The sequence below is a fragment of the Miscanthus floridulus genome, chromosome 19 (assembly GCF_019320115.1).
Source record: "Miscanthus floridulus cultivar M001 chromosome 19, ASM1932011v1, whole genome shotgun sequence".
Lineage (NCBI taxonomy): Eukaryota > Viridiplantae > Streptophyta > Magnoliopsida > Poales > Poaceae > Miscanthus > Miscanthus floridulus.
Genome location: NC_089598.1, coordinates 43,233,021 through 43,239,305, shown reverse-complemented (window position 1 = coordinate 43,239,305; position 6,285 = coordinate 43,233,021).

Genomic DNA, 6,285 nt, shown 5'->3' with positions numbered 1-6,285 from the left:
TATACCGCCGGCCACAAACTTATCGAACAACAGGCATAAAAATGTTCTAGTTCCTTTGCTAGCGCCTGTATCTCATGAGCATGTTCCACTACAGAATGGTTTTCAACAATTTTGTAGTCATACAGCTGCTGCATAAGGTATAGCTCACTGCCAGCATCAGAAACTCCAAACTTTGCCTCAAGAGCATCCCATAACTTTTGTCTGATGTGCAAGATATGTAGTTTTTCTCATACTTAGGATGAAGTGCACTAATCACGGCGCCTCGAAATAGGTTATCAGCAGCCAAGAACTTTTGCTCCTCCTCGGGAGTAAATTGTTTAGGCTTCCCCTGTGCGGCGTGATAGCAATTCATAGCAGTCAACCACAACACCATCTTGGCACGCCATATCATGGAATTCTTGCCATCAAAATTATTCGGCTTCAAAGCAGCAGCAAAACCACTGACAGAAAATTGCCTAACATTAGGTTTTTGGATTATTAGATAATTAGACATTTTCATGGTCAATTTAATCCAGAAATAAAATATCAGCAGGTTCGTGACGATATATATGTGCATGTGTATATCACTAATAAATGCTACATCATGCAAGTATGACATACTGATCGATACAGTAAGTACACAAAGTATGGTAATCACAGAGTTAAGAGTGTACCCAGCGGAGGGTCCCATGCCGAGGGCATCGGAGGCTCTATTCGCACCAGACATAGTGCGTTGCTCGAAGTCGTGGACCACAGTCGATGGCGAAATGTGTTCGCAGTGCAGTCCCACGAACGATTACCAGGAAAAAGACACCTTGTTGTTCCGCGAGCGATCACCAGGAAGAAGACGGGTTCCACGAGCGATCACTAGGAAGAAGACGTCGGACGAGCAGTCGCAAAATCGCTCCCCAAAAACCTAATCGCCACACACCCCGTGCAAGGTTCGTAGGCGAACGAGGGTTCCGGAGACACCTGCTCTCCCGCTGCTCCGTGCGCGCAGAGGTATGAGACGGGGAAAGCCAAAGGGCGGCTGAGATATGGTCTCTCGGAAGCGAAGGGGGATTGGACTGACGGAGGACTTCTACTTCTATGCCCAGCGGCGGGGAGAGAGAAAGCCAGCGGAGGAACTCAGGAGATGGAGACACGAAGAGACGGTAACTGCACAATCAACTCGCCTCCACCATAAAGGAGAGAAACTCTCGTAATTATGTGGATTAAGTGGCAAAACCTGGCCACGCCTGTCCGTCCGCTCGCTCGCCGCCCGCCTGCCAGCCACGGCCTCGACCTAGCCGACGACAGCGGCAGCACGCGCGTGTGGCACTCCTGTGTCTTTTTCTCAGCTTCTCAATTAAGATGGATAATTTCCAACCAAATAAGTTGAGTCAACGTTAAGTCAAAATCTCATACGGTATTAAATCATACAACGCTTAATGTTATGGATCATAGAATTTTATTTAATTTATTAAATATTATATGGGTCAAGCCCATAATATATCCCACACGTGATGCATAATGAGATGAAAATTAAAGTTATTTAAGCAAGAATCAATAGTATGGAGTTTTACATGCCTAATAATCAATCTAACGTCTCATACCTTAGCTGCTTGTTGTGCTATAGATCCTATTCAGCATGTTCGCTGATCGGTGCTGGTGCTGGTTTGAGTTGACTGGTGCTGCTTTTTTATGAGAGAAAAATATTATTGGCTGATTGAATAAATTTGGCTGAAACCAACAAGCGAACAGAGTCATTAACTCTGAAACTGATGTAGTCACGGGCAGTGTAGATGTTGATTCAATCACAGCATGGACATTCCCCTGCTTAAATACACATGTTGAGACGTTAGCACACATATATAGCAATGAAACAAACCTAGCCATAATATAATAGATGTTATTCATGTCATTGTGCGCGAACGGTAAATCCACATACCTGTAATGTACGAGATTCACTAGTGCATGAAGTATCAAAGTTGATACGGTCGTCATCTATGGGCGGAACTGTAGCACCTCTGCTTCGGGCAGAGTCTGTCACCATGGCGGCTGTTACTCCGCATCAATGGTGCAGATAGCTGCTCAACGTCTGATTGAGCCTGAACAACGCAGCTCGCTTTGCTTGCGCGAGTAGGAGACGCGCATCCAGCTTTCTCCTCGGACGGTGCCGGCAACTCCGGTGGCGAGTCCTGGTTCGGGGCGGCCGCCTCGGACTGGTCCTTCATGGAAGAAACCTCGTGGGCCCTAACGACTCGAGCGGTGCCGGCGAGGAATTCAGCACGGACAGTTTCCTCTCCTCGATCGGTTGCGGCGGTGGCTCAGCTCAGTGCCGGCGAGGAGTTCCGCACAAAAGGCTTCCTCCTCAAACGGCTGCGGGGAGTCGGCCCTGTTCCCCGTGGGACTCGGCGTCCTTCTCTAGGAAGCCTTGCGGCCTGTTCGGGAGGCTCTATCGTATCGTGGATTATTTACTGCTGGCTGGTTTGGTGTGAGAGAAAAACACTGTTCCCGGTTGAAAATTTACGATCGTTTACGAGCAAGCGAACAGGCTGTTGATCCTTCTCTACGAAGGAACCAAGTGGGTCCGTGCGTGTAGACGTGGGAGGGGCTAAAGCCGAGTTACGACTTAGGTCATTAGTTCTAAAAAGTTTTCTTAAAAAGTGCTACAGTAGTCATCACATCGAATCTTGTGATACGTGCATGGAGCATTAAATATAGACGAAAAAAAACTAATTGCACAGTTTGGTTGGAAATCGCGAGACGAATGTTTTAAGCCTAATTAGTCCATGATTGAATACTAATTGCCAAATAAAAACGAAAATGCTACAGTAGTCAAATTCCCAAATTTCAACCAAGGAGCACAAGCTAAATTTACCCACTGCACGGCAGTATGGAACACGCGTCAGGCGTAGACTGCATGTGCCCACAGACGCCCTGGTGCGGACTATCCCCCAATGAATTCCGGCATGGGGTGCCTGACGACGAGCTTCCCTGGCAACCGGGGGCGGTGGAGACCACCATAATACTGCATGCATTGCACGGACAGGTTCCATGGATGACCATGTGAGGCGGGAGCTCGCCTGCTCGCTGGCCGTCGATTTAGATGAAGATGGCCAACCTGAGCCCGGATCGAGTTGTAAGTCGCTGGATCCATATCCACCCCCTGGAACCAAGCTGGCCCCCTTCGTGGTTCTTGGCTCCCCTCGCTGCTCTAATCTTGTCGCTACAGTGCTATCCCTTCCGTAACCCACCCTTCTCGTGGGATAGATTTGGTGGGATGAGAGGCCATCCTATCTCAAACCCAAACTCCCACTGTATCCTAATCCAATAAACATGGGTTATGCAGCTATTGGGTTATGATATCCCTATCCCACCCTCTATTTCTCATGAACCAAACGCCACCCTACAACATGTATTTTCAAACAGTTTTTTAAATATAAATTAAGTTGAGAAGTACCAGCAGTACCTATGTCGAATGCAACTATGGCTTGCATACAAGTTAAAGTGTTTCATGTTTAACCAATTTTTAATGAATAACTAGATATATGCTCGTGGGTTGCACGGGTCAGTGAATTTTTATGTGCATATATACAGCAGATCCGTTCTAAGCTGACAGTGGAGCCCGGCAAGAAATACATGCTCCGGCTAATCAACGCCACACTCAATGACGAGCTCTTCTTCTGCATTGCCGACCACACGCTCATCGTCGTCGGACGTCGACGCTGCTCTATGTCAAGCCCTTTACTGTGGACACCATCGTCATCAGCGTCCGGGCAGACCAGCAACGTTTCATCTCCACCAAGCCGATGTACCCTCGGCGCGAGGTACTACATAGAGGCACGGCGGTACACCACACAGGGCACGTTTGACAACACCACCATCGTCGGCGTCCTTGATTACGAGGACCCCAACCCCTTGGGCTCTTTGTCTCCAGCCCAGAACAACCTCCCGGTCTTCGCGCCGACCCTGCGCAGATCAAAACCACGAAGCTCCGCAGCCTCGCAAGAGCGGAATACCTGGCCACCGCGCCGCAGAACATCGACTGGCGCATCTTCTTCACCGCGGGGAACAAAATTCGGTGCAGCCCGGATGCAAAGCGCATCCGGTGCCCACCCTTCCAACCGGTCGACGCGTGGAGGCACAGGGAAATCTGCATGCATCGGCAGCGCGGCTGCATGCATCGCGAGGCAAGGAATTGGAATAGGCCTCCACGGGCCGAGGACATGCATGCAGCATGCTGCCGTGCCTTGCCTACTTGGTGTGATTGGCCCAAAGATCACATAGCGGGCAGTACAGTATGGTAGCTACAGTCAAGTGCGACCAATAATGGAGACCGAAATCTAAAAGATAAAAGAGGGTTCAACTACAAACAAAAATCATATGGCGCCCTCACAGTTAAAAGATTAAATTCATTATTACACCATAATAAAATCTAGGGCAAATAATAAAATCCCGCATGCAAAGTGTAAACTTTAATAGCTTAGCACAGTTACATGTTTTCATGATTGGATCCTCCAGCGAAATGTAATTTCCTAACTGCTGACTGCAAAGTGTAAACTTTCGGCGTGAATTAAAGTCTTCATCTAACTCGTTTTTACGAAGACTAAGTAAAACCTTCTCACATTCTACAAGGAGTTCCGAAAGACCGAGTTTCCTACGAAATCTTTTCTTAAAAACATTGTTCATGCCTTCACTCCTTTGAGTCGAGGTCATATCCGTTGTAAAAGCATCACGGTACACAGCTAGCCCACTTTGCCCTCAAATTCATATAGGTTTCTCATCCTAAGAGTTATCCTCTAGTTTATATTTAGATAACAACTCATTCCACTTCTTGATGAAGTAAGCCTCCGATCTATCTTCATACACATATATCTTAAAATCAGTAAGAAACTTATTATCTGACTTGTGAATTACATGCCCGAGATGTTTAGCAGCATTTAAGTAAATGTGCCACAAACAAAGGCGATGGCTTGTATTTGGGAATACATAAGCAATTGCTCCAGCCATGGCCGCGTCTTGATCAGTGAAAATTGTCCTTGGATGCTTGCCTGACATTGCTATTATGAGGGTTTCAAAGAGCCAAACAAATGATTCAATAGTTTCATTAAATATCAATGCAGCCCCAAAGATTATCGTCTGCTTGTGATGGTTTGTTCCAATGATTCGGAGCAAAAGGCATCTCAAACTTATTAGTCTGAAACGTAGTGTCAAATGACATAGCATCACCAAAGCATTTGTAGTCCATAATAGACTGACCATCTGCCCAGAAAAAATTTGCTATCCGACCATCTGTCTTATCTACCTGAACGACATAAAAAGTGTAGGATCATGTAACTGCTTGTTTCTCAGGTATTCGGCCAGTGTCTGTACATCATTGGCTTCTAAGTACTTTCTACGCTCGCGTCCAATCTCGTTATTGCAATCCATTTTTGCGAATGGCACTTTGTCGGCTCCTCCATAAAACTGCTTCATGAACTCATACACCTGGGCTGGCTTCATCCCGGCTTCTCGTATCTGGCCAATTAGCATCCTGTCTGCTTCAGTGACACATCATTGGGATCTCAGCTTGTGCAACTTATCTGGACTAGCAAGATAATGATTATGTTCAGTTATAATCTTTTGCACTGTCCAAATCTCCTCTCTGCTGACACTAAACTGAACACGAGCATCACAAACCCGTCCTTGTAGTGTCTTTTGATGACTCGGTTTGCCGATGTCCTTGGCTACTGCAAACTATATATTTCTGAGATATACTACCATCCACTCGACGCTTTAGTATTGCTCTTTCTAATACTGAACCCAACCTTACCGGCATATGTGTTATACATCTCAAAGGCTTCTTCCTCTGATTCAAAATTCATTCCAACTTCAGGAGTGATCCCAACTTTATCTGCCACCTGTTGTAAAATGAGATGATGATTAATTATTCAGTCATGTTATGCATGATCGTACCAAAATAGATGAGTAGCATGCGATGTTTCTGTATTATCGTATAAATGAAGATGCGATGACCCTACATGTGATGGCTGCTCTATGTCGACTCCATGTTGCATCATCCTCATGCGCATCTGAGGTTGCCTGCTGTGAGCCTGTATCATGAGCTTTGTTGATTTATTTCTTCTTTACGTTGATAGTTTGGAAGGAGCTGGAGAAGGAGAACAGGGAGTTCTTCGAGACGTACAAGAAGGATCGGCCAGGGAGAAGAGTCGATGCAGAAGAATCCATCTGAGAAGAAGCCTTCCGCTCCCAAGAGCTCAGAGCCTCAGACGACCGACGGGCAGATAGGAGTTCTGCCGGTGGTGCTTCACGGAACTGTCT